At 46.0% G+C, this 6,675-nt stretch overlaps 1 protein-coding gene across 2 annotated transcripts in view; it reads right to left on the reverse strand.

Annotated features, from left to right (window-relative positions):
- Nucleotides 1-6,675, reverse strand: part of ARSB (arylsulfatase B) — a 163,345-nt gene that overhangs the window by 30,516 nt on the left and 126,154 nt on the right. The gene's annotated exons all lie outside the window — the stretch shown is intronic.

A 6,675-nucleotide genomic window follows, 5' to 3' on the forward strand; every position in this document is an offset into this window, starting at 1 on the left:
GATGGAAGACCACCAGTTAGTACTCAAGTGTCTGGCTCTATTTTTTTTTTTTTTTTGTCTTTTTAGGGCTGCACTGGCGGCATATGGAGGTTCCCAGGCTAGGGGTCAAATCAGAGCTGTAGTCACCGGCTTATGCCAGAGCCACAGCAACACTGGATCCGAGCTGAATCTTCGACCTACACCACAGCTCATGGCAACACTGGATCCTTAACCCACTGAGAGAGGCCAGGGAGTGAACTCACATCCTCATGGATGCTAGTCGGGTTCGTTAACCACTGAGCCACGACGGCAACTCCTCCACATGGTTTTAAGACACTTTTCTGACCAGGCCTGTGTTCCCTCCAGGGTGGCTGGGAGGACACAGGTCCTAGTGCACGAAGCTGGCTCAAGACAGCCTGGCGCTCGCAGAGCACATCCTGTACTGGGTGGAGAGAGATTCGTTTCGTGTTGCATTTACACCTCTCGGCACAGAGAAGCACTCCCATGAAAGCATTTCCCTGATTTCCGGAGCCACAGGCAGCTTCAGAAAGCCAAATACTTTGGAAGGCCACCAGGGACCAATCTTACTTGGCCTTTAGGACAGCTCAGTGCTCAGAATTGACTGACACCTCCGCCCTGTTTGCAGTGTCGCTGGAGGGAACCCGGATACCGCGCCCGCCCCCTCCCGGCCCCCACCCTCTCTGCTGGAGCCAACAATCTCCTGGCTGACGCTTCTGCTGGATGGAGTGGGGAGGGGCAGCATATACAATGGCATCTATATCAGCTCTTCCACTTGCTTTGCTTTTTTTTTTTGGCTGCCCCATGGCGTTATGCAGCTCTGAGGCCAAGTCACAGTTGGCACCCAAGCTGCAGCTGTGGCAATGCCACGTCCTTAACCCACTGTACGGGGCTGGGGATCGAACCTGCATCTCAGCGCTCCCAAGACACTGCCAGTCCCATTGTGCCATAGTGGGAACTCCCACGTGCCCTGCTTTTGTCTTCCTTAACTAGTCAGAGCTAAAATGTTAAGGAGGGCTAAAGGCTTCCATCTTAGCCAACAGATCGGCAAAACAGACACCTGTACATTACACACTATGTTCCACGTAATGATAGAGGAATGAATGGACAGACATTTAGGTCCCTGTCTTCAAGAGGTTTGGAGTCTAACAAAAAATGTGCATGAATAAGCCTCCCACCTTGGGCTAGGGGCGCACATAAAGCTGAGGGGCCACCGGGGGGAGGAGCAACTAGGACTTAATTCTGCCAGGAAAGGAGGTGGTGGTGGTGCTGACTGGGCGCTCCTTATGGAGGCAGGTTATGTTCGAGCAGGACCTCAAAGGATGAGCCAGATTTTACCAGACAGGAGAAGGCAAGAAAGGACAGTCACGGCAGCGTGAGGAAAAGTACAGAGGTAAGAAAGCATGTGGCATATTTGGGGGGATGGGAAAAACATGGCACTGCTGAGTGGGAGAGCCAGGGGCAGGGAAGGTCAGGAAATGGGTCTGGACCATGTGGCTGGGCCCTTGCAGTGTGGACGTGAGCCCAGCTCTATGCTGGAGCAGCCCTGGGGACTCACTGAGGGGTGTTAATCAGGCAAGCAACCCTTATGGAGAGGACTTTGAGCCCACCTCCAGCCAGCGGGAGAAGCCTCTGGTGACAGACCTTTTGGCCCGTGTTGCAGGTGACCCTCTTCTATGTCTACACAGAGGGCCAGTCCCAGGAGGAGCTGGGACAAGCAAGGAACCAACAAGGACACAGATGATTCTGGAGCACATCTGGGGAGGAAGGTGGGGGCCGTCAGGTCTGGCTCAGCTCCAGAGTCGGCAGCACTGCTTGCCCTTCAGCCGGAGCTGGGTGATCCATGCTGCGGTCTGGCTGAGGTGGGCCAAAGCCCCAGGCACTGGGCAGGCACAGCCCTGCAGCTGGTTGTTCCAAGGTATCCAGCCACATCTTGGCAACCTGCCCATGAGCCCCATCCCACTGATGTTCTTATGCTCTAGGCCCACCCTTCTGGCCCTGTGATTCGGGGACCTTGGTCTCTGAGGGAAATGGGTAGCAGAAGGTGTAGACTGGGCCTGCCCCCTCCCTCCTCTGTGAAACCTCAGTCTGGTGACTCAGTGAGGTGAGCTTTCCACTGGACCCCTGCATCAGCCAGGAGGAGGCTCATCCACTGTCCCGGAAGAAAAGGTGCTGCTGGAGTTCCCACTGTGGCTCTGGAGGTTAAGAAATTGACATAGCGTCCGTGAAAATATGGGTTCGGACCCTGGCCTGGCTCAGTGGGTTAAGGATTTGGCACTGCCATGAGCTGTGGTATAGGTTTCAGAGCCGGCTCGGATCCCGGGTTGCTGTGGCTGTGGTGTAGGCCAGCAGCTACAGCTCCAATTTGACCCCTGGCCCCAGAACTTCCATATGCCATGGTTACAGCTATAGAGAGAAAAAGAAAAGAAGTGTAAAGAAAAGAAAAGAAAAGGTGCTGCTGCCGTGCTTACCCTTAGCAAATAGGCTCCCCTCATCTCTATTCACTTCTCCAACCTCCTGTCACCCCCATGCATCACTGCCCCCCTCGCATCTCTCTATCGAGCAGAATGTTAATCCATCTGTCCTTCAAGTGCTCAGAGCAGGACAGTCAGTGTTCTTTCAGAGACAAACAAAGACAGAGCCTGCTACGCAGGGATTCAGGACTGGAGGGGAAGTAGGAGTGGAAGTCATCCAATTTGGTCCCAAACCAGTTCTCTGATTCCCAGAATTTCTAGTACCATTGGTGCAAGTATTCCAGGGAGAACTCAGTGGTGAAAGACAGGTAGGAAGAGCACAGGGAAAAACCCTCTTTGCTTTGAACTGAAAAATGAGGTTGGTGTCTGTGAGTTATTTGTTCTTCACGTGCTTGGAAAGGGATTGTCTAGAGACTTTGAAAACCTGCAATCCATTTCAGAAAGCTGACCAGATCTCTGCGGACAGTCAGTATGGTGGGTGGGGGGTGGGGGTGGGGGGATAGGTTTTGTCTATTTCTGCCCTGCAAGTTCACCTACCGAGGAACACACGCTGCCCTTCCAATTCTAGACACTAACAGAGCAGTACCTCCAATCACGAACCTGTAATTAGCATGGAACGGCCTTGGAACGTGTATTTAGGACACATTTTCAGAAAACACAAGAGCTTCCTTTTGCAAACAGTGAGCGCCACCAGGGGCCACGTCGGTAAAGCATCTTTAGCTGGGATCGGGATCGGCACTGGCACTCAGCCTTCCTGTGCTTTGAGAGTTTCAGGAGCTTTCAACCATCAAACACTCCCCTGTTGGGCTGTATCAGAAAACAATTGTGGCTGGATTTCTCTCAAGCTCTCACAGACTTTGAATCTTTGACCTTATGTATTGTTAACATAAGCTTCTTGCCATGCGGGAGGCTTTATACCGTAACACTTTGCGATACCTGAAAAACTAGGTAAATGTCTTTGGAAGATTCAGATCCTGAAAGGTTTGCTTAAATGGAAGGTTTGGAACCAAATGCCTGGAGCTGTGGGTGTGAGAAGCTGTCCCTTTTTGTAAGCAGGACAGTTGACAGCCATGCATCCCCCTTGTTATTTTAGGTTTCATCTGTTATTTTAAGTTTCAACTAGATGGCGTGTTTTCTGAGGCTGGCATCCATATATCATCTCTGCCTTGCCCATATCTGCTCACAGAGTAAAGCAATGGGTGTTCAGTCTTATCTGTTGATTTAATAATAGAGGGTCCATGGTGAGAGGCTAAACTTTCGGCGGGCGGCTTTTCTTTTGGTTAGTGGGTTTCTATTCTGGGTCATGAAACTGCTTCCCTTATTCCCTCCTTGGAACCTAAGTTTTATCGAGAAGACGGCATCAGACTAGCAATACAAACAACTGGGACCTTGAGATTCATCCTAAGAGGCCACGAAAGAGTTAATTCAGTTCTTATAGGAGGATTATGAGGTAAGCCTGTAAGAATTACACACAATGAATTTATAACACAATAAGATTTTTTTTTTTTTTTTGAGGACAAAAGTAGTGACTGGGGACGTTTCAGATGAAGAAATAACTATGTTAACCTCACTGCTTTTTAAACATTTGCATCTGTGAATTGCAGAGGCTCAACATAAAGCAGATTGCCTATATCCACTGAAAGTCATTCTGGCATGAGAAATTTCTCTTGCATAAAGCAAAACAGATGTGTGAGAGGGAAAAGCGAACTCTCTTATGGGTGTATCAACATTCAGAATTATATAGGTATCTCAGGAACTGCATATTGTGTGAAGCAATGAATATAGAATCTTGACCATGACATGTACCTAAAAACGCAATATAAAAAGCAGAAACTTAATAGCTGGAAAATAGTAATTATTAATGCAGATTAAAAACCTAATAATATTTGCATTTCATCCACATTTTTTTTTTTTAAACTGGAAGGATATCAGCCAAGCTAAACCTCCATCAGAGATTGTATACTGAGAATTTTTGGCCAAGTGCTGCCTGGAAGATGTGAATTCAGATCCATTTAACTGTTCACATGATTAAAAAAATCATCACTGGAGTTCCCATTGTGGCTCAGATGAAACGAATCTGACCAGTATCCATGAGGATGTAGGTCTGATCTCTAGCCTTGCTCAGTGGGTTAAGGATCCAGCGCTGCCGTGAGCTGTAGTATAGGTCACAGACTCGGCTGGGATCTGGCGTTGCTGTGGCTGGGGCGTAGGTCAGCAGCTACAGCTCTGACTCGACCCCTAGCCTGGGAACCTCCATATGCTGCGAGTGTGGCTCTGAAAATAAAAGAAAAAAGAAAAAAAAAAAAAGAAAAAGTGCCACATCCTTGCGAGCGGGAAAGAGCGTTATTGCCTATGTGCTTGCATATTGGGATTGACAAGCAAATCAATTTGGAAATAGGAAAGGTTCAGAGGCTGTGCTCCTTGAGTTACGGGTCGGAATTTATGGAGTAGCATACAGGTAAGTGCTTTGCTGTCTGCTAGGTCCTGGGAAGGGCACAAAAGAAGCATAAACAAGAGCACAGGCCCTGAGCCAGGAAGGAAAGTTTAGTGTCCTGGGGGGCAACTCCCTGGCCTAAGAGAAAAGTAGTTACAGTGAGAAGAGAGAGAGGACCAAGTCCTCAATGAACAACCAGCATGAAACTAGGCTGTGAAAGTCATTCAAGAAAACTCAAATATGAGCTACGCCTTAAAAAAAAAAAAAATATATATATATATATATATGTATGTGTATGTACACACATATACACATACATATATGTAAAAGATTGGGAATAAAACAGTCAAGATCAATTTGCTAGAAATTAATGCTAATATGTTTAAAATAACCCCCAATATTTGATATGGTCACATTACAGAAACACAGTCACAGAAACAGTTTTCTCAAACACACGGACACAGATAACACACACACACGATATAGCATTAGGTGCAGCTCAGAAGTGTCCTGGACACATATGAATATAATAATAATTTATGATGGTGATAAAAAAAAGCTGAGTTCCCATTGTGGCGCAGTGGAAACGAATCCGACTAGGAACCATGAGGTTGCGGGTTTGATCCCTGGCCTCGCTCAGTAGGTTAAGGATCTGGCATTGCTGTGAGCTACAGTGTAGGTCTCAGATACAGCCTGGATCCTCCGTTACTGTGGCTGTGGCCTGGGCCAGCAGTTGTAGCTCCAGTTCGACCCCCTAGCCTAGGAACCTCCATATGCCCCGGGTGCAGCCCTAAAAAAAAGCAAAAAAAAAAAAAAAAAAAGTTTAGAAATTACGAGTGTATGTGGAAAGAATCGATCAATATACCTCTGCTAATAGTTTTCCTACCCATGCAGTTATACCCTTTAAACTTTAGATGCAGTCTCTAATTGAAGCTATGTGACATTGATTTATCACTTAAAAAACCCACAGCAGTGATTTATCCTCTAAATAACAAAGTCATGAAGTTCTACACCAATATCTACTTTTCTCATTTTGTATTTATTATGAGTGTCAGCAAAAGAGAGGGCTCTCTTTGTTTTCTTCTGATTTTACTACATAGATTTTCCAAAATTGTGTTCTGATATTCAAAGTTGCTTGAGTGAGAAAGAATTATAAAACACAAGTATCAAACACTTTCCAATGAGAACACTTGGAATAGTAACCCATTTAAAAAGAAAGAACTCCAAATATGAGGCATATGATTAAACAAAGAATCCACATTGCAAAAAGGTTGCTAAGACTGTCTTCACTTTTAATTTTGGTACCACTTCCTTTATTTCACTGATTGGCAGTATACTTTGAGGTATCTGTAGGCCTGCTGCTTCTGAAGGAAAATATACAAAACAAAAAAGGACATTGCAAAAAAAAAAAATGCACTGTTAACAAAAGGCTCTGGCATCTGAATTCAATAATCAGATGCCATTTGGAGTCTATATAGTTTTCCAACAATGGAGACGCTTAAACAAATCAGGCTGAAATTATACATAACTCATGCATATATTTAAATACTGATTAATCTCTCCTTACATGGACATGTGCAATCTCTTATAAAAGGAATCTTAAAAGCAATCTAATAAGGAAGAAGAACGAGGTTGTGGTTCAAGAGGAATTACCAATGATGCAATGAGGAGATATGAATTCAGTATCCCCTAAGTTGCTTTGAGCCACCGCATGAGATCTCAGTGCCTTTGTTCATCTGTTTTCCCCATTGAAAAGCCCTCTTCCCTCTT

Source organism: Sus scrofa, chromosome 2, assembly GCF_054392235.1.
Source record: "Sus scrofa isolate SSC_HxYL_T2T_F1_AM1 chromosome 2, Sscrofa_HxYL_maternal_Yorkshire_Landrace_v2.0, whole genome shotgun sequence".
Lineage (NCBI taxonomy): Eukaryota > Metazoa > Chordata > Mammalia > Artiodactyla > Suidae > Sus > Sus scrofa.